Source organism: Protopterus annectens, chromosome 1.part2, assembly GCF_019279795.1.
Source record: "Protopterus annectens isolate FY-2018-M chromosome 1.part2, PAN1.0, whole genome shotgun sequence".
In the NCBI taxonomy this organism is placed as follows: Eukaryota; Metazoa; Chordata; order Ceratodontiformes; family Protopteridae; genus Protopterus; species Protopterus annectens.
This window is the reverse complement of record NC_056727.1, coordinates 116,845,641-116,868,615: the sequence shown is the minus strand read 5'-3', so window position 1 is coordinate 116,868,615 and position 22,975 is coordinate 116,845,641. Positions and strand designations below refer to the sequence as shown.

At 39.5% G+C, this 22,975-nt stretch overlaps 1 protein-coding gene across 1 annotated transcript in view; it reads right to left on the bottom strand.

Annotated features, from left to right (window-relative positions):
• The window catches only part of SPTBN1 (spectrin beta, non-erythrocytic 1), a 2,377,138-nt gene that overhangs the window by 701,382 nt on the left and 1,652,781 nt on the right, over positions 1-22,975 (bottom strand). The window lies entirely within an intron of this gene.

Genomic DNA, 22,975 nt, shown 5'->3' with positions numbered 1-22,975 from the left:
CGTGAATGTCTAGTTTACAATCAATAGAAAAATCCTATATCTGGACCGAATGTCTAGTTTATAATCAACACAAAAGTTTGAGTGTTAGACTGGGTAGCCACTGCAAAAATATCATCTTAAGAAGCATGACCAAAAGAGGGAGCTGAAGTAGATACTGTCCTAGCAAATTGGGCTTTTGTCTTGCTAGGTAGGGATATACCTTTCATGGCATAAACAAAATATATGCAATAAACAAAGCCACCTGGACAAAGTAACCTTGGAAAATGGTTTTCCCAAGTTTAGCTCTACAGGAGGACAAAAAGTTCATATGATCTCCTAATATATTTGTTCCTGTCTAAAAAGAGTCATAACTGGTGACTGAGATCTAGGCAATAAAGCATGTATAAGCCCATGCTACTAAAGTTTTGGAAGAAAACCATTAATCAATTGGTCCTGGTTAGACTCAGAGGCCACCTTAGGCAAGAAGCAAAGATTTGTCCACAATGAAACCTGTCTTAAAGAAAAATAAGGTAAAGTGGGATACAGGATAAAGACTCTAGTGCTGAAAGTCGTCTGGCTGAAGTTACTTCAATTAAGAGTGCTTTCATGACAGAAACTAAGTCCACATTAGCAGCTGATTTGAAAGGGGGCCCTGGTCAAATCTTCGAGGAGAAAAGACAAGTCTCAAGGAGGAATCAGATCCCTTAATGGAGGCCTGAGCAGGAGGGTACCATCCAAAAAGGCTTGGATAATATTAAAGAAACTGGCAGACTGTCTTGACCCACATGGAAATTTGAAATGAACACCAGCTGAACTGTGACAGTAGAGTAGCTATTCTCAGACTGAAAAAGACCACCTAAGAAATCTAATGCATCTCACTGGGCAGTGAAAAGATTCAAGTCCTTTGGAATAGGTCAAAATGAAAATCTTCTCCCTTTCTTACCATAAACCTTTCTGGTGGAGGAATTCTAAGAAGAGGAGAAGAGATACACAACTCTAAGAAGTTTACGATCTCTGGCCATCACTGGAACCAGAGGAACCAAGCAGTCAACTTGAGGGATTTCAGATTCGGGAGAGGCTGGCCCAAAGGATGAGACATCAAATCTGGCATGGGATCCAGAATCCAAGTAGGATGGAACATGTGAAGCTATAGAATGGGGCTGTAAGGATTATGGTCACTCTGCAATGGGGTGCTTACTGCAGAAACGTGATTATCCATTACAAAGGGCATCAGACAGCAAGCATAAGGATGACCCAGGTGCCAAGTACACAGTAGAGCACTCTTTGATGACTATCCCTTGGGAGGGATCAGGGGAAAAAAACTGCTGCACTTGGCTTTGAAGGGGCCACAAAGAGATTACGTGCAACTAGCACCAGCGGCTGAAAATTTGTGCAGCCACTTACAAACTGAGGTAGCACTACTAAGGCATCAGAATGCTCCTGCTCAAACAGTATACTAGAATGCTGGATTTCCCTAGTGTGTGTGTGTGTGTGTGTGTGTGTGTTATCAGAAAGAATTGCAAGGACACTGCCTATTCCCACATCCACACACCTTCTTGACACAGGTGACAGATCAGCTTCCTCCTTTGTTTATGTACCAAACTACTACCATGTTGTCATCTGGGGAGGCAGTAGCGAAAGGCCTGCAATGCTAGGAGGACTGCTCTCATCTCCAAAATACTGATGTGAAGATGGGCCTCTGACTAGGACCAGGTACCTTGGGCCATATTCCCGTCACACTACCCCTCACATTCCAGGAGAGAAGCATCTGTGGTCACAGTAGCCATGGACTGTGGAAGAACAAATGTTTGATCTGCAGAAACATACCCTGACATCAGCCACCTAGAGATGTGACAACAACAAATAATGCTAATAAGACAGATAGGAAAGTTCATCGGGTGAGTTGCCACAGACCACTGGACTGAAAGATTTCATTGAAGATCCCATCCCTCATGAAGAACCTGGGTAGTTGGACAAGACAGACTGCAGCTGCCATCAGGCCAGGAAGACAAAGAATCAAGGAAGCATGTGGCCTCTAAAGCAGCAGAATTTGAACTGAAGTTGCAGGTAGCGTAATCACGAGGAAGGAAGTCTGGCAATCTGAGTAGTGCTGTCCAGATAGCAACTAAAACTCTAGAGTTTGAATAGTTTCGGACTGGATTTGTCAAAATTGACTGCAATGGCCAAAGACAGATACAGATGGAGCAAGGAGTCTCTCGCCTGGACCAAAAGTCCCTCTGAAGACACTGTAAGGAGCCAGTCCAGGTACAGAAAGACATGGAATCCCTGCAGCCTGAGACAAGCTGCTACCACTGCCATGCATTTGTTAAACACCCTGGTGGGGGGGGGGGGGGGCTGTGATGAAGCCATAGGGCAGTACTCGAAATTGATAGTGACTGGCTTCCAGTCTAAAGCAGAGGTAAAATGGACTGCATCATCATCATCTGTAACTTGTTCTGTTTGACAAAGATGTTTAACTTGCTTAGGTACAAAATGGACATGACGTCCCTGATCATCTCTGGCACCAAAAAGAATTTTGAATAGACCCTGGATCCTCTTTGGTCTGGTGGTACCTCTCAGATGACTCATTTTATGAGCAGCTTTTAAATCTCTGCTGCTACCTTCCCTTCTTTGGTAGGGTGGTACATCTAGAAGGGATTTTTGTCTCAGTCTTGGGGTAAACTGAAAGGGAATGGTGTAGTGTTTGGAAGTGACTCAAAAACACCAAGGCATCAAATATGATGGTCTCCCAAGAGGGTGGACAGCCAAGCACAACCAGATTACTTCCAGAACACAGCAGTCAGGCACAGGGCTTGCCAGAGAGGGTCCTCTGAAGCTCTGGTTCTGAATAGCACCCATGCCCCTATGGCAGGGTCCATTAAAGAGTTCTCCCTCTCCGCACTGGGGGGGGGGTTACCTTCACCTGCAGTGTCCTGAGAAAACTATTGTGACTAGCAGAACAACCCCCCTTCTTTCTTGAGAAGGTCCTCTATGGGGTGGAAAGGTGAACTCCCGACAGCAGACAACTTCTTGCTATCTTGTTTGCTCATCAGTGTCCTTAACTTTTGGTCCAAATAAAGTTGACCCATCCAAGGGGCATTAAGAAAGGACATCTTGAAGCACTTTGCAAAATTACACAGCAGTATCTTGAAGCACTTTGCAAAATTACACAGGAGTATCAAGACATAACAGAAGACTGCAATGTCAGTGCCTAAAGCTCCTGCTGTGCCATCCACTGGATTTCAGTTGAGTTCCACAACATAGATAACATGATGGCCAACTGAGTCTCCTAGGTCTTATGAGAGTCAATCAAAGGCCGAGATGCCATCAATGTAGTAACTTCAATGATTAGGTCTCTCTGAAGTCTAGTCAAGTGTGCCATTTAGTTCAGCGCATGAAGAGTAAAAGTGTTTGAAGCATATGTGCTCTTCCCAAATCTGTCCAGCACCGTGACCCCCTCTTTGCTGATAAACCAAAGCATTCTCTCTTTAGAGATTTCTTTCTTCTTTGGCTGTAGCAACCACAGCGGCACTGACTGAGACTCTTGCCCCAGAAGTACCTATCCTTGTAAGGTTTAGGTCCCAGATCAGGCCTGCGCGATACTGTCTCCAGTACATCAAACTCTCACAATGCCTTCCTGGACACAGGGTGTGCCATCCAAAACATGGTTGGGCCTGCACCAAAGATTTTGAGAAGACAGACTCCTCAGAGACAGAGGCTTTGGTGGTCCAACACCCTTGTCTCATCAATTCAAGATCATCACCAAAGAATGTATCATCAAAGGGAGACTATGGAGACCCTTTCACTTCATCAAGGTCAAAATTCTCAGAGATTCCACAGGGGAATCCAAGTGCTTCCTCTAACACTGACTCTTTCTGTGTACCTCCTCTGGGGAAGAAGCCAGGGGGGGCACAAAAAAGCAGTAAGGAAGCCCCAGATACAGGGGCTGCTCAAAACCTTTTGGCATGGGATATCCCTGGATAAATTAATTTGAACCCAAAACCCCAGAAGGATGAGAAGATCTCAGTGGATCAGACACTGTATGCGATGATGATGATCCTGTCTTTGAATGAGACAAAATGCTCTCCATGATGTTGAATGACAAAAGCTTATGCTGTGCAACTGAAAAAAGCCCCCCCCCCTTTGTTTGAAGACCTATGATAGATCCTCACTCCAACTGCCAACTCAGACAAGTCTGACATTAAGACAGATGCTGAGCTGTCCAGGGCTGATGCACCTAGGGGCAAGGATGGCTCTAACAACCAGAGAGTCGACTCTGACCCCAGATCTCCAGCTCCAACCCTAAGGCTTGGGATGGAGATGGCACTGACAGCCCCAGATTTGAATGAATCAAGGTGGAGTACACAACAACACAGAAGCTAGACAGTTAGGCATTGGATCCAAGGTCACCAGTGCTGAAAGATGGAGAAGAGAAGGAGCGATCAGTAAGGGGGCAGGAGAGGCAGCTCTCTCCACCCTTGCAGCTGAGGGGGAGGGAAGGATCCCCAACGATATCATGGCCTTCAGAAACGTTTGCCTTAACTTGTCCAAATCAGATTCCTTAATTGTCCAAGTAGACCTTGCATACAAAGAAAAATTGGAGAAGAACAGCTTGCTGGGTCAGTACATAGGTTTCTTTATGTCTTAGACTCAGGAGGACATGGCTTGAGGAAGACTGGGTTCTGTGGAGAACTCTGGCTCCAGAATGATGGCTAGGAATTGTGAGTGAACCAATCAGACTCCAGTGCCACAGATAAAAAGAGACATGGAGTGCCCAGGTATGGAGGCAGAAGCTGGCAAAAATGGTGACTGGTACTAATGGGGTATCAACAACAAATCCAAAACCTGGGCCTTCAAGCTCCTGCTCATCAGCAGTAGACAACTCAATAAGGCCATTTCTTGGCCCAATGGACTGGCCCCAAATGAATTACAGGGCTGGCAGTCAAACTCCACATAGGATGCACCCAGACAAAAACAACAGTCATGTGAATATTGAGGGGGCAAGCTTATGATTACAGCCTAAATATTTTCTAAAGCTCAAAACCTTGTCCATGTTGAATAAAATAATAGCACACAACAGAAAGAAAAATAGATCACAGTAACACCACCATCAACTCTAATGAGAAAAACATGGTTCAGTAACTAATGATTCATTGGCTTAACCCCTCACCCAAGCAGAGTAAGGCAGAAGTCATGGAAAAGCTAGCTATCTCTAAATATAGATAACTAGAAGAAAAAAAGGGGGTGGGCACGAAAAGAGCTCACATACTTCAAAAAACACAGAAAGCATTGCAACAGAATAAAGAAAAAGAATATTGATTTTTCTTTTTTGCGGAAGAGGAAGAAACATTCTAGAAAAGAGAAAACTATAAGAAAATATTGGATTGGAGAAGTAGCAAAGCTGCTGAGACTTATCTGTACAGGAGCTTTGGAAAAAAAGAAACACATCCAACACTTAAGAGAAGAAAATTAAATCAGAGATTTAGTCACACAGAGCATTAGGGGAGAGGAGCCAGAGCTAAAGATTCTAAAGTGCTGGCCTCAGGTATGATCAAATCCAATAACCCCATAGGTTGAGGCAGATGGAAAAGACAACATCAGAGCCACTATTTTGTTAGGTTTGAATATCAAAGGTTTAATCATAAAAAGAAGTTATGTACTCACCATAACGTTCCATCTGAGTAGGTAACTTCATTTGTCAGCAACCTGTGGGTATCAGATCCGACCTGGATCCGAGCCGGCAGCTTTCCAAGCTAAAGATCCGAGCTCTCAGCTCCTCCCCCTTACCCATAATACCCTGCTACCTCCCTCCAGTCCTCAGATCGAGTTTGACAACTTATCAAGCAACATACAAACAAACCATACCTGAGAAAATGCTAACCTGATACCTAACAGAAGGAAGACATTCCATCATTACGATGACCACGAAACAGGTTAGGAGGAAGAGGGGGGGTCGGTTGCTGACAAATGAAGTTACCTACTCAGATGGAACGTTATGGTGAGTACATAACGTCTTTATCTGAAGTAGTTAATTTCATTTGATCAGCAACCTGTGGGACAGAGTCCCCAGCTACCAAAAAACTTGGAAGGTCCTCAGGGAAGAATATTCCGGAGCACTGCAGAGCCAAAGGCTGCCCTCCCCTCTGGATATCAGATCCAGCTTATAGTGTGGAATGACGGTATGAGAAGAACCCCAAGTAGCCGCAGAACAGATGTCATCTAAGGGAACTCTTGACCAAAATGCTGCAGAGGTAGTCATAGAACGGGTAGAGTGAGCATGAACCCCCAAGGGTTCTGGCCGACCGGAAGCTTGGTACGCATGTAAGATGCAGTGGGACATCCATCTAGCTACAGTCACTTTCGTAACTGGTTTGCCTAAGGATGGCTTAGCGAAAGAAATGAAAAGTTGCTCCGATTTGCGAGAAGCAGCCGTCCTGTGCAAGTAAAATCGCAATTGCCTATGCACATCTAACAAGTGCAGTCTGTATTCCTTTTTGCTCTGAAAGTTGGGGAAGAAAACAGGCAAATTGATGGCTTGATTGATATTAGCCTCGGAGGCCACTTTAGGCAAGAAGGAAGGATTAGTCCTGAGAGATACTCTGTCCTTATGGAAGACCAGATACGGGGGGCTTTGTACAAAGGGCCTGAAGTTCAGATACCCTTCTAGCTGAGGTAATTGCAATCAAGAAGGCAGTTTTCCAAGATAAGAACTTTAAGTCAACAGAGGCTGCAGGCTCGAAAGGTGGGCCAGTTAGAGCCTGAAGAGCTAAGGTTAGGTCCCATGGAGGAACCGCATTCTTGACAGGTCTTAAAAGAAAAGTGCCCTTCAAGAAAGTCTTATATATCTTAGTGGAAGCCAAGGGTCCAAGATTGTCTCCGATGTGGAAATGAGAAATGGCCACCATCTGAACCTTCACAGTAGAAGAACTGGCCCCTTGATGGAAAATGTGGGACAGAAATTCAAGAACTGCTGGAATGGGAGCCGTAAACTGGTCCAAATCCCTATGTCTGGCCCAGATGGAAAAACGCTTCCATTTACTGTTGTAGATCTTCCTGGTAGAAGGCTTATGTGCCGCCACCAGGATAGATTTTACAGGAGACGAGATACCGGGAGTCCTAGCCACTAACGGAACTGGATCAACCAAGCTGTAAGCTTGAGGTCGTCCAGATTCGGAGTTTGCAATCCCGAAGGATGAGAAATCAGATCCAGAATGGGATCTAAGATCCAAGGAGGAGCTATGATGTGAGACCGTAGATACGGCAACCAGATCTGACGAGGCCAGAATGGGGCTATGAGGATCAGCTTGCTCCCCAACCGACGAGCTTTCTGTAGAAATTTTGTCATTAGCGGGAGAGGAGGATAAGCATAAAGAAGACCGGATTGTCAAGCATGAACTAGCATGAACTAGAGCATCTATGTGGTAGTACGCATCCTTGAGGTCTATGGAGCACATCCAGTCATTCTCCTGCAGGAGGGGGAGAATAGATTGTAGAGTGACCATCCGGAATTTCTCCATGGCAATGAACAGGTTCAAAGTTGAGAGGTCGAGAACTGGCCTTAAGTCCCCCGTCTTTTTTGGCAGCAAAATGAACCTGGAGTAATTGCCCGACCCGGACTGTCCTGGGGGGACGTGCTGGATGACCTTTTTTTCTAGCAATTTCTTTATTTCTAAAGCTGCAGCCTCCCTCTGATTGGGTGGGACATCGGGGAGGCGCTTCAATAGAGGGGGAAAATTCATGAAGGGGATAGAGTAACCTCTGGATATTACTCGGAGCACCCAGCGATCTGTAGTAATGGACTCCCAACATTCTAGATGCTCCGAAAAACGCCCTCCGACTGCCTCCAGAGAGGGGCAGTCGGGCAACCCCTCAGGGTTGCTGCGTGGGTCGGTCGGAGAAAGGTTCCCTCGACCCAAAATTCTTCAGCTCCCCCCCCCCTCTGCCTCTGGGCCGGCGTCCACCCTGCCTCTGAAGGACGAAGGTCCAGAGTGGAACTGGACTGCTGAGACTTCCGGAACCACATCTTCTTTTGTCCTCTCTGGTTCCTTGAGAAGGACCTTTGAGGAGCCGAGAAGCGGATTCTGATGGCAGACAGCATCTTCCCATCTTTCTCGCTCTGGAGTAGCGTATCGCGGAAAGTCTTGCCGAACAGCGTTGAACCGTCAAAGGGAGCGTTCGCGAAGGATGCCTTAAAGGGTTCCGCAAAGTCGGAGCCAGGCGTGACGCCGCAAGGCGACACCTGCTCCGCTGGCTCTAGCGGCCTCCTCCGTGGCATGGGAGAGAAGCCGCATAGAAGTGTTAGATATCGATTTTAGAGTGGCCATACGAGCCGAGAAAGTTCGTTTGTCCTCGGCCGCCATGGACTCCAGGGGAGACCCAGCGTACTCTTTTATCAGATCTCGCTGAAGCCTAATGACATGTGCCAAGTAATTCAGCGCCCTTACGGAAAAGGTGGCTGAAGCAAACATCCACTTTCCAATGCGGTCCATTGTCCGAGACTCCTTGTCAGGAGGATGGACCGAGGAACTTTCCTGCACCAGTTCCTTCTTGGTGCAGCTGCTACTACCATGGCATCTACCGGGGAGCCTTTATTCCACGCTGGCTTGTCTGCGGGGGGACTAAGGATTTTATCCGGTCTCACAGGGATTGGCTCCACAGTGTCCGGCTCCTTCCATGCCCTGGTAGTAATCAGGCCTACCAGGGCTTCGGCCGGAGGGGACACCCAAGAGGTAGACGGGCCTGCATCAAATGCCTCCAGAAACACTGACTCATCCGAGGAAGGTTTCTGGGCTGACCACCCCCCTCTAATTTGCAGCATCTCCACAATGTCTCCAAAGGAGATGTCCTCGGGGGGGGTGACCTGGGGGAACCTTCCCCTTCCTCTAAGTCCGTGTCTTCCGTGAGGGACTCGGGGGAGTCCAAGTGCCTCCTTTTACACTTTCATTTGTGAGGGACCTCCTCGGCAGGACTGTACGAGGAGGGCTCACCAATGGGGTCATGCTCCTCTACAGGAACTAGCTGGGGTGCAGACGCAGGCAGTCCCTGGGGCCGGACGATGGAAGACAGGCCCATATACGAGGGAATACAGGCTGGATCCGTAGCACGAACCAGGGACCTTGAACCCTTTGACAGCACCCTCTCCACCATGTCGAAGGCCGAAGGTGAACCACTCTCCCTGGGCTCTGAGAGCAGTCTCCTCGGATCCGACGTGAGGACCGGCGCTGGAGCCGATGCGATCGGACCCGAAAGGGAAGTGTGCTCCGACCGCATCGGAGCCGAAGAGACACTCACCCCTGCGGATCCGAAGCTCAGCTCTCGGCCCTGAGTGCTCGGATCCGAAAGATGACTCGATAAACTAGAGGGTAAGGCTGGCGTCGAAGTAGCGACTACTATCTGCACCGACTTCCCAGCTCCGATACTACTCGGATCCGACGGCTCCGAAACCCGATAATGGATCAGAGAAGGAGCAACGGGTCCAAAGAAGGGAGCCGAGCTCCCCCCCCCCGGAGGGGGGAGGCAAGAGCACTCCCATCTGTATCTGGGCCTGAAGGAATCGATGCATCATCTGGTCCATATCTGCGTCAGAAAGACTCCTAGTAGACCTAGGAGTAGTCGCCGAGGCAGGCCGGGAAGGCCGCCTAGACGACCTCAAAGGTGACCGGGACTCCTCCTCCGGAGAGAAATGTGGAGAACGGAGCCGAGAGGGGGAGGACCTGGAAACCCTCACGGGGGAACAGATCTGCTTAGCCGGTGGGGCCGAAGGGGCTGAGTCGGCCCGCCGCTTATGACTTTTGTGCCTATCTCTGCTCTCTTTCTCTCTCTCTCTCTTCTCTATGCCTCTTCTCTTTCTTAGAAGAGTCCCCCTCTCCCTGGGAAATGGCGGGAGGTTGAGTCCCAGCCAGGGGAGGGGGAGCTGATGGCTGAACAGTAGCAGCCGCGACTGGCACTACTGAGGGAGAGGAGGAAGAAGAATCCGCGGGCAAGAGTCCCGCCAGGATTAACTTGTTCCTCCTGTCCCTCAGTGGACGGGGGTTAAAGGCCGTTCATATCTGGCAGCCCGATGTTAAACAGGCTACCTCCAGGCAGAGAACGCACTGAGTGTGGCCATCCGCTGGGGACAGCTTATGACCACACTCAGCGCATTTAAAAAAAATGGCCTTAGGGCCCTCGGCCATGACACTCAAGCACACACCATAACACACAGATAAGGGGAAGAGGAACACGCTAAAATTCAACTAAAATTAAACCAAAACTGATTTCAATTAACTAAGGGATCTAAAATACACACACACAATTTACACTACAAATTTGAAGAAAAGGATTTTAGAAAATTCCCAACTTTCTCTCACCTACAGCCAAGAGCTTGTCACTCATGTTTCTAGAAGCCACGGCAAACGAGATCAGAGGACTGGAGGGAGGTAGCAGGGTATTATGGGTAAGGAGGAGGAGCGGAGAGCTCGGATCTTTAGCTTCAAAAGCTGCAGGCTCGGATCCAGGTCGGATCAGACACCCACAAGATGCTGATCAAATGAAGTTAACTACTTCAGATCTTATTTTTCCTTGAAAGAAAAAAAATAAGACTGAATTTCTTTCCTTACTCAATGTGTCATAGTAGAATATTAGGCTATCAACCCAACGGGCTTTTTTAAGCCTAGCCATGGTTCCCAACAGTTTTGTGGGGGTGTGTATATATGTATATGTATATATATCTGTGTGTGTGTGTGTGTGTAAGCTGGATGGTATAGCATTTACAAGTGTCTTCTCTCTAACAGAGACATAGATGCCAGTCCAGGGGTATATTTATGGTTCCCCATCCACTGATCAAGTTTCTCATGAATAAGTGTGGGGATGAACTCTGCTTCATATTGATGGGTAGCCTATCCCAGAGAAGGTGAAGCCTCTGAGACACATACCTGTTCATCCAGTATGTTGTACTTATGATGCAGGCAAAGTTTAGGTCCCTGGATTGTTTGTTTTATGGCTGTGCAATGGGTCCACTAGGGCTAGATCACAGGATGTTTTGTAGATCCAGCACAGACTGCCTCTCAGCAGTCTGTAGGAGACTGATGGTCCAACACAGGACTTGTTTCACACACAATGTATTTGTGATTTTCTTTTGTTCAGGCCATCATTAAATCAAAAAGTTGTAAAAAAAACTGTATACATGACAGTATTCAGAACCTGCATGACTTGGGTCTCCAGACACCCAACTTATCACAGTAGAGTCTTGGCCAATTAGGGCATGTTATAAGCATGATGGGAAGTTAAAAATTTAAACAAATGTGAAAAAGCAAGAAAGAACATACCTAATAAGGATGGTGCAGAGCCAGAATGATGAGAAAACAGGGTAAGGTCACTGGGAAAATATGGGGAGGGGAAACTGATGTGAAACAAAAAGAGCCTACAGAGACCTTTGTCCAAGGCTCCATTTCACCTATGGTTAGTCTTGCTTATTGCAGTCAGACATGTGAGGGGTATAGAGAGAGAGACAGAGAGGAGAGAGTGAGTGAGTCAGTAAAGTGGCTAAGATGAGTTAGGGCACACTGAGGCAGTCAGTGGATGAAATAAATATCTATATCTGTTGTTTGATCACAGGTAAAGGTCATTGCCCTGCTGTAATAGAGTCCCACCCCATTCCAATTAGCCATATCCATTCAGTTGCTTCCTGCAGCCCCCCTCCCCCCTTGCTTTGAAGAAAGGCAGTTACCACTAAAAAATGGAAAAGAATAGGAATTATTTAGAGAAGATGACAAAGGTTAAAGCATTGTTCTGTGAGGACAATCTCAGAGGAACAAATGCAGAATGATAAAGGGAATATAAAACAGCATTTGGATAATGTGCATGTAGAAACTGCTGTTAAGCAACTATTTTTGATAACTTTACAGAGAAAAAAACATTTAGGTCAACAACTTAAAGTAGAAAGAAATGTGCCCAAACATACGTAGTCTAAGGTAAGAAAAATCGCAAGCCCTGTAGATGAATTAGGGATATTTTGGAATTTTTATGACCGTTTGTGTAAAACACAGGAATGTGGAAACAAAGAAAAGATACAAATAGAAATATTTATGGAAGACTTAATGATGAAAGGGTTACAGGAAGATAAGGCTTACCGATTAAAAGCTAAGACAGGAAGAGAGGAGATTAAGCTGGTGCACAATCAATAAACAGAGAAGTCCCCAGGAACAGATGGTATTTCCTGTGGATATCTGGAAGTTAGGGAGGAAGAAAGTGATAAAGATCTTGACAGTTGAACAATATGTAAAAATAGGTGTGGGACGCGGTACCAGCATCTTGGAAGAAAGCTGTGGTGGCAGTTATTACCCAAAGAGAGCAAAACACCCTTCATATTTGGGTTTCATGTAGACCAATTTAAATTTTAAGCCATGAATATAAAATGTTTATGTCTATATCAACTACAAGAATGGCAAAGGTGTTACCAAAGTAGATTCAGATCAACGTGATTCAGTGAAGCGGAGGCAAAGCTTTGGCATTAGTAGAACAATAATGACCCAGAGGAAAGTGTAATATAGAAAAATACCACTACTGTTGATGGGTCTTGATGAAGATAAAGCATTCAAAAGAGTCTGTTTGATTTTATCAGTTGGGCAATGGCAACATTTATCTTCCCTGACAGTATACAGAAAGGCTATATGAATAGTCAGTTGCAAGAATCAAGGTGGGATGGTTCCTCTTTGGCAAACTTTGTTTGACCCGAGGAACAGGAAGGAATATTTCCTCCCCCAAAAGTTGTTTGTTTTATATTTAGAGCCACTGGCAAAGAAAATAGGGGATTCACAACTTCAGCTGATATGGTACTCAAGAAAAGTTGCCTTATTTGCAAATGATATTTTGTCCTTTATTAGTCCAGAAAATGACATTTTGGTGTAAGTGCTTTGAGGATATAAAATAAATGGAGGTGACACAGACTACGGTGGTAACTACATATCCACACATGATTTAGCTGAAGACATGATACGTTGAAGAATTACAGGAGTATGGATTAAAAAGTAGTCTGTGAAGAGAACTAGAGATGCATGGAAAGAAACTAAACAAAAGATAATATAAACATGAGAAACTAGAATTTCTGAGCTGCGAATAAAGATAGCAATACACAAGCAGTGAAAATGTTACTTCCTTTAGACTAATACACAGAGCAGTTACATTTATATTAACCAGAGGAGAAGCTGTGGATGATGACAAGCAGCTGAAAGAATTTATTTTGGAGGGGAAGAGGACAAGAGTTAATTTAAATGAGTTGATTTTCCTCATAAACAAAGTGGTTTAGGGTTACCTTATCTGAAGGGATACAGAGTTAAGCAGTTAAGTTCTGTCGACATAACTCAAGTACTCAAGTGGAAGGGTATAAAACAAGATGAAAACGGATGATTATGAAACCCAGTGGTAGCTAAAAAGAAAGACTAGGATTCTGGATGCAAATTCTTAAGGTAAATAGCAGCAACTGTACAGAACATTATACTCATAAAGCAACAGAGGCACTCAGAACTAGGGTTGCCACCTTTTCAAATGGCCAAAGTGGGACATTTTACGGACAAACATCAGATTTTACAGGCAGACACATACCCACGGTCAGTACAAAGGATATAACTTAACTTTTTTGCCTAAATACTAGCTTATTCTTGTAGCATTTTAGTTGCTTATTCTGTTTCTTATAACATTTAGGTATTTTAGATACAGAATAACTGTTTTATGCAACTATTACATAAAATATAGGACATAATTATGTCCTACAATCTCAGGACATTTGCCATTTTTAATATTTTTTTTCAGGACACAACTGCCCAAAGAGGGACTTGTCCCTCGCAAAGTGGGACAGGTGGTAACCCTACTCAGAACTAAACCAGAGCTGGAATGAAAAAAATAAGATTTTAACTGTAAGTATGCATGCAAGTATAAAGAAAATAAGCAAGAAGAAGCTAGAATTTGCAAATTTACTGAAGAAAAGAATTAGAAGAACCAAGGTAATGTGAGTAAATAATTTGGGATGGAGAGGTAAAAGACTGCCATGAAGCAAAGTACAAGTTTGGACTGCAGGTTATAAGGCTGCTTTCTCCATCAGGGATTGATAAGAGTATATGCAAAGAGAAAGATTCAGGGGAGTACTAAGTGAAAGACCAGTTCTGGTAGAGTTTTTATTTGAGTTTAAAACAAAAGCTGCTGATAAAGAGTAACGAGTAATAGGATGCATAACACATTGCATGATAGGAGGTTAGACAAGATTGGGTCAAGAGAGTAGTGAGACAACTAAAAGAAACAAAAAGTAATCGGTAAGGCTCTTGAGTATACAAGAGAGTCCAGAAGGTTAGGGATTTCTGTATGGGAAGTATCTGATTATATATATATATTTTTTCAAATAATTTTATTAAATAATTATTAAAATGAACAAATATTTCCATGAAATTATAACATTTTTTCTTTAAAGCTAAAACACAAGAAATTAAAAAAACAAACTTTCTAATATATAAACCAATGTAACTAAACTATATACAAAGACGTTCATCATGCAAAAAAAAATTTTCTTAATGTAGCTGTAGGATTAATAAAAATCATCTGTTTATATAAATTAATAAACTATTTTTCTAGAAGTTCATAGATGTTATTCCATGAATTATATAATATAGTATTCCTAGATCATCTAGATTTAATAGTTAACATTTCCAAATTACACGTTTCAAGGAGTATATTTTTAAATTCCAAAAATGTAGGTGCTGTACTAGATTTCCAGTTCTTAGTGATTGTTTTTCTAGCTATAGATAGTATAGACCAAACCAAAGGGTACTTATTCTCTTTTACACAATCAGGAATAGGAGTATTAAATAAAACAAGTGATTTAGATATAAAGAAATTATCAGCAAAAATTGTTTGCAACAAATTATTGATATCATCCCAAAATTTTCTTAAATATATGCAATTATAAAACATATGAGACCAGTCAGCATTCAATTCAATATTACATCTCCAACATGTTATATTATTTTTAGAAATACATACTTATATTATGAGGAGTGATAAATGATCTATTTAAAAATCTCCATGTGAATAATTTCCATTTTAAAGAAGAAGTAGTCATACTTGCTGACTGTAAAATATTAAATTTGTCTTTCTCAGAAGTGGGATTATTATTAATTGAAGAAAAATATTTCCAATAATTATCTGAATGTGCATCTAAATCACATGTAATTGCCCTATAAATGTTTGATAACTTGTTATTAGCAGGAGATTTATGCAAAACTGATAAAATCATATATTGGATTAGCTTGGGAATTTTTTTCCTAATTATAAGAGACATAGAATCCAATTTATTTAATACATATTGTCTAGCTTCTTAAAGCTCTAACCATAAACAAGAATCAAGTTTATACTCTTCCAAGAGTAAACTATTGGATTTTATCTCATTATTTATCATCATTTGGTGCTAAAATGTTAAAAGCTTTTGCTGAAATATAGACATTTTTGTATAATCTGAAGAGAAAATAGATCTGTGTGTGTAGGCTATAGGGAAGAGTAAAAAAAGCCAATCCTTATATATATTATATTTAAATATACATTTTTTAAATGATTTTAAAAGAAAAACTATATACTTAGAGTTAAAACTCAGAGAAGAAAATTCAGAAATATAATCTTTTAACCTCCAAATAAATGGATTATTAATTATATTTAGCTTATAGGAACTGTTTATATCTTTGGTATTTTGTGACAATACCTCTATAAACTCTTTCCACTTAGCAGTATATTCTACATCAATGAGATGAGAGATTGTATTGAATACTGATGAAATTGAATACATTTCTAAATTTGGTAAGGCTATATCCCCATTATTCCAATTATACATATGGTATGTTAATGCAATCCTTGGCTTATTTGGGAACCACAAACATTTCTGAATCATTGAATTACATTTTTTAATTATTTGGTAAGAAGGAGGTATAGATAAAGATTGAATTATATATAAGATTTTGGGGAGAAGGATCATCTTTATTATTAAAATCCATAGAAAAGGGTAATTTGCTCCATTTATTTATTAAATATTCTATCTGTAATAGACTTTTATTATAATTTATTTGAATGGTATATTTAATATTGTTAGTAATAATTATACCTAAATATGCTATTAATTGAGACTGAGCTATATATTCATTATATTCATCAGGTATATTGTATTTTTTTTAACCTGTTAAAAGAATTTGTGTTTTATTATTTTTAAAAGTAAGGCCGGAATTTTTTGAAAATATTCCATGTTAAGTTTTTGTATAGATTCCCTTCTACTCCCAAGAGTAATCAATAAGTCATCTGCAATCATTTGTATTGTAGATGATATAGCGGGGTTTAACTTGTATCCTTCAATATCTGTATCATGTCTTATTAAATTTGCCCATGGTTCCATAACTAATGAAAATAAAAGCGGGGATAAAGGACATCCTTGCTTAGTACCTTTTACTATTGGTATATTTTGAGATATACTAGTGACGATTTTAACATAAGCTTGGCTACCTTCATATAACAGAGTGATAAGATTGATAAAATTATTAGAGAAATTTAATTCCTTTAATAGAGTGAACAAATATTCCCATGTAACAGAGTCGAAAGCACAATTTATATCTAAACTAACTAGGGTTAAATTTGTTTTAAGATTTTTCACCGAATCAATTAAAGTTAATATTCTTTTAATGTTATCATATAAAGTTCTCTTCATTATAAACCCCGTTTGATCACTATCAACTAATTTGGGTAAAAGTATTTTAAGCCTTTCTGCATAAATGGACATAAATAATTTGTAATCAGTGTTTAATAGGGAGATGGGTCTATAGCAGGTACACTTAGAGGGATCTTTGTTAGATTTTAAAATAGGAGAAATAAAAGTGCATTTCCAAGAAGATGGAATTATGTTTTTGTCCTGAACAAGATTAAATACTTTATAAAGCAATTTTAGAGCATTTATAGGTAGTAATTTGTAAATTTCAGGAATGATGTCGTCATTACCTGGTGCTTTATTTTGCTTTAATTTGGTAATGTGAGTTTGAAGTTCTTTGAAAGATATTTGTTTATCAATAGAAATCCCTTGTTCCTCTGAAAGTCTTGTTTTAGTGTATATATTAATAAATGTTTTTATTTCCTCTTTAGAGTTAATTTCAGTAGTTGTTTGGTTGATGTTTATAAAAAACTCTCTAAATTCGGTTAATATTTTATGAATTTCTGATACAATTTTAATGTTTTTGGAAAATATATTTCAATAAAAATTTATTATGGAAAAAAAAAAAAGAAGAGAAATTTATAAACTTGAGTTTTTCTATATTGATCATAGTTTTATGATTTAATATTTCTAGATATTTATTATTTAACATATTTATTTCTTTTCTTTTATCTGATATATCTTTATCACCCATATTACTAAGTTTTAAAGTGTCTAATTTACATTGTATATCTTGCAGCTCTTTATCCCAAGCTTTCTTTTTTTGTTGTACCAATTCAATATCCTACCATACAGATAAGCTTTTAGGGCATCCCATATGTAAATTTCTGATATATCATTAGTATTGTTAAGCTCTAAAAAAATTCTGTACTTCTGTAGAAATGAAATCATTAAAATCTTTTAATTTTGTGATATAAGCTGGGATCCTTTTTATATGAATATTAAAATTTGGATTGACTGCCACTTCAAAAATTATAGAATTATGATCTGATAAAGGACATGAAATCACTGCTGATTTGTTTAAGGAATCTGTTAAATTATTAGAAATAAAAACTCTCATCTATCCTCGAGTATGAGTTATGTCTATGAGAAAAAAAGGTGTAAAACAAAGAAGTAGCATCTGCAAAATAATTTATATCTTTCAAAAAATAAGTATCTGAAAAGTCTTTTAATAATTTAGATGATGTAGATATTCTTCTCTTCCCATTAGTACTAGAGTCTTTGTAATCTAGACTACAACTGAAATTTCCTGCCAAAATAATGTTCCCTTTAGAGATTAGTACAATTTGATCTAGATGTTGTTTCACTGTGTTTATCCCTATCCCTGGGATCCAATATATGTTAATCAATGTGAAACTTGTACTGTTTATTTCTATAGTGACTGCAGAAAACATTCCTTTATTATCCTTATATGTATGTATTATTTTAGGAAAAGGCATTATGCTGTTCCATAGGATACCTACTCCTCTCTTTTTCTTAGTATGTTCAGAACTTACTAAAATCTTATATGTTTTAGATTCAAGTCTGAATATATCCTCTGTTATTAAGTGAGTTTCTTGTAAAAATACTAACTGGGATTTATGTAACTTAAGATATCTACTTAAATTCCTTCTTTTATTAGGATTATTTAAACCATTAATGTTAACTGATATACCTTTTAGTGTAGTCATTGAAAATTAAATGATGTAAATATAAACATACTGATCTAAGAAATACACAAGAATATATCTAATAGGAATACTATTATGATCATTAGAACAAACATAGTGTAAGAGTATCATATTCTTATAATTAAGGTTGTTTCCTACTACATAAGATATGAACGTCTGAAAAGTTATTAGAAAATATTTATAACATAAACATGAAACAAAATAACCAACCCAAACCCCTCTGGAGTTTAAAATTCCTAACTCGAATGACATCAGTCACTCGAATCAACCTCCTATCAAAAGCAGCATCCAATCAGCACCTGCCTAAATGTCTATAGTCATAACTATAAAAATAAGGCTTCTCATCAATAACAAACAATTTTTTTGTATGAACCAAATGTATAGATATAATGTTGTGTCAATTAGTAAATTGATGACAGCTACATCTAAGGAATAAAGTACAGAATTTTCTTACATTAGTTAGTAGGTTATTAAGAACTACTATGATCTATTAGTTCACTCTTCTGTTTTAAAGTAATCACATTTGATAAGAACCTTAAAAAGAGACTATGGCATTATTTTATTACTGAAATATGGCTAATAAAGGCTGTAGTGTGATATATAGTACTGCCATAGGTGATCAGCTAACTGGGACATAGTTAAAAATGAATCACCTAAGGGCCTTCAATAACCACTAACATTGGCAGCTAATAAATAAGATGCTAATAAAAGTGATTTTACTAATAATCAACTAACATACTGATTGTTCTGAAAGAAATGAACACTGCATTTTTTTGCCAGAAACCAAATATAGTGATTACTCATCAATAAGTAAAATCAACAACATCCTGCTAGTTTTCTTATAACCAAACACCCCGGTGCAGTCTCTCATAGAAGAGTGACTAATAAACCTTAAAAGTCTGATCTTCCATTCATTGCATTAATTTGAGTTACCTCAAAGGGTCCATCACCATACTGAAAACTAGTGAAAAGGTCATATTAGTTCAAAGAAGCAAGGTGCTTAAATAGCTCCTGTGTACTATATAAAAGCCTTATTTAAATATAATGAGCTTTTTATTATTCAGTTATAGCTTATACTATCTTTGAATTTTGAAAAGCTATTTCATTAACAAAACAAAAGATCAGAATTTCACATTTTCTAATGATAAACAGATCTAACTATTTTTAATGCACCTGTCCTTGCAATATTATTGCTGCCTATGTGGTACATCCCTATCAGCCTATTACACAAATGCATTCATAAAATAACTGAGATAACCTATTATATACGTCTATACATTTAACATTTTGATAAATGCTTCATGAATATTTTCTCAACAAGTCAATAGTTATAAAAAATGTACATGTAACACAAGTATATAAACAGCTTGCAGCTTTATTAAATCTTCCAAAAATGCACACATCACAACTAGTATTTCTCATCAATATATCGGCACCCTTGTCATACATAAAGCAAATATTTTATGAGAATACTATTTGTTTATAAATACATAAGGCTCAAGAATACCTATGATGATCAGAAAAAGTATTTAGGCTACATGCGTAGTATAATCCCTATTTATTTAAGGGATTATTGCATATAATGTTTTACAATAAGTTGAAAGTAGTAATCTAGTTATATCTTCTTTCCGTATGCTGTATGAGGAAACAAATTTGAGTCAGTAGCTTCCCGGTGAGGATCAGAACATCAATTTACTTCCGACACTTTCATGATGACGTTTTAAGAAAGCTCCGAGCTTTCCAGCCGCGATGGATATCACAGTCTTGAGCTCATCATGAAGATAAAGCTTTCAAAGTTCCGGCGGGAAATAGTAAGTAAAACATTACTTAACTACATATAAAGCAATGTCTCGAGACTCCCTCTATACCGAGAGAGATGAGAAAGAAAGAAAAAAAAAACCTTGCATAGACAACACGAAGCAATGACAGCTATCAAGCAAAGCTTCACCACACTATCAACCAGACTCTCCTGTTAATTTCCGACCAAAGCAAACAGGCACCAAAACATACAATTAACACAAACAACACCACATGTCTCTACAGTGCTAGAGCACCAAACCAGAGCCTCCAAATAAATACACCAACAACTCAGAAACGACAACAAAGCCTTACCATTACTCCAGCCACACTGCCACTCACATCCCCAGTCAGAAGTACCATCACTAGCACAGCAATTCTGCAACTATACAACAGGCCATCATACAAGATTCCTTTATCAAACAATTAACCATAAATCAACTAAAATACAAATACAGCAATTATAACTAAATAAAAGTTTTCCAACCACTATAAGAACCAAAATCAAGATAAACAAATACGCACCCTAATGATAAGCACCACTACAAGACATCCGGAAGCATAGACAGGAGAATCACTGCATCCATGGGAATCAAACCAATAAACATTAAGATAATTAATCGTAAACAAATAGTACAAATGAAAAAAAAAAAAACAACAAACGACTATTCTACAAAACAAAATAGACAACTATTTAGTTAACCAATTTACATTATATTAAATATAATACCAAAAGCTCACCTGGATGTCCAGTTTCATTTCCCCAACTGAGTGAATCAAGTGCAAATATGTACTTGTTATGATTCATCTTTTGATTTTTTTTTTAGGGTCACATGTTTTCCGAGTGTTGTTCTCAGCATTCCTTTTAAGACTAGGACTGGCCCACTCCATTTCATCTACTTTTTCCAGTATGTTATTAGATTTTATATAAGTTATTGCATTGTCTAGTCATCAAAAATTTTATAACCATCTTGATAAAATATTTTCAGTCTTGCAGGAAAAAGCAAATGGGTTTTTATTTTATTCTTTTTTAGTTCTCTGACTACAGGCAGGCAAGAAAATTTTCCTTTTTGATAATACTGAAGAATAGTCATTATCAAAGTGTATAATATTGTCCTTCAGTTTGATTGAGGATTTTGCCCACGCAGTCTTTAGTACCATTTCCTTATCATGGGCTGATAGGAACTTTACAATAACAGATTTAGTATAATTACTCTTGGTGTTTTTAGATGTCACCATTGATCTATGGGCTCTTTCAATACCATATGAAAGAGCCTCCGGCAGTTCAAGTACTTCAGGCAACCACGAAGATAAAAATTTTTCCATATTATTTCCCTCTATGTTATCCGGTAAGCCAAAAATTCTCACATTATTCCTACGGGACCTGTTCTCAAGGTCATCAACCTTTGTCTGAAGAAGAGAATTTTGCATTAACAGGAACTCAACATTATGTTCACTCTCCTGAAGTCTGTTATCCATATCACTTAATGCAGTTTCCATTCCTGAAATCTGCTTCCTCTGTTGCAATAAATCTTCATGTAGAATGTCCATTTGGTGAGAACAATTTTCTTTGAAATTGTCAATTTTTATATCCATTTTGTCTATCTTGACACTTAGTTCCTGAATAGTAGTTAGTAATGACTGTAGTTCTTTTTTTTATAGTTGTCTCTTGATGAGAAGATTTAGTGAAGCTCATCCTGTTCTTTTACTGCAGTACTTCCAAGTGTAACTTTGACAGGAACACTTAAAATCTACTTGAAATTTTTTATATACTACCCTAATATATATTTTAAAGAATTAATTAAAATAAAAAAAACTATTATTAGGGAAGTTTATATCAATATTTCCTGTCAATAAAGTTCTGTAAAGGCAGAGCTGATAAGAAAATCTGCTACTCTGTGCTCATCTTGGCACGCCCCCCTGAATATATATTTCTATGGGTCCCCTTCATAACGCCGACCCGCCTTTCGTCAACTTTCAAAACGTCAAGACGAAATCATCATAACATTTCAATCATGAACTTCCGGAACATCGTATTTCCTCACCAGGGACATAACCACTTGGTCACCAATGATAAAATCACAAACAGAAGCAAATTACACCCATCAAAGTGGGGAGCTTTGCTCCCCACACCCTCCACACTTAAATATACCAACTCCAAAATCACACTACAGTGGAGAAAGGGCAAAGTTCACCATGGTGGCCAAGTGGTTACTTTCCTGGAGAGGAAATACGATGTTCCAGGAGTTAGTGATTGTAAACTTACAACGTTTTTGTCTTGACATTTTGAAAGTCAACGAAAGGTGGGTCGACATTATGAAGGGGACCCATTTCTAAACAAGTAGATTTCAAAAGACTTTCCTCAGGCAGCCAGGAAGTGTTGGAAGTCTGATGGGGAAGAGAAATATGACTGAGAACATGGTTTTGGAGAATGTGATGAGAGCTAGCAGGTTATAAACATTTCCTACAGAGTACTTTCACAGAAATGTTGGGAGAAACAAATGGAAGGTACGATTAAATTGCCAAGACAAAGAAAGGTCTTAAGTTTAATGTTATTTGGCTGCCAAAAAGCAAAAACTGGAAAATGGAAATTAAAGTCCATTCCCAGTGTTAAGGAAACCCTTAAAATTGTAAAAGAAACAAAGGAACTGAGGTTGACATTTTTAGAAAAGGCAAATATGCATATAAATAGAATTTGCAAGATCAACACATGCAGAATAATGTTTAAGAGGAGAGAGGTTTAAGGGAAGGCAGAATCTGAGAAACTTAAATAATGTTGGAGCTAATGAAAATTGTAAAAGAGAACACATGTATACTGCAA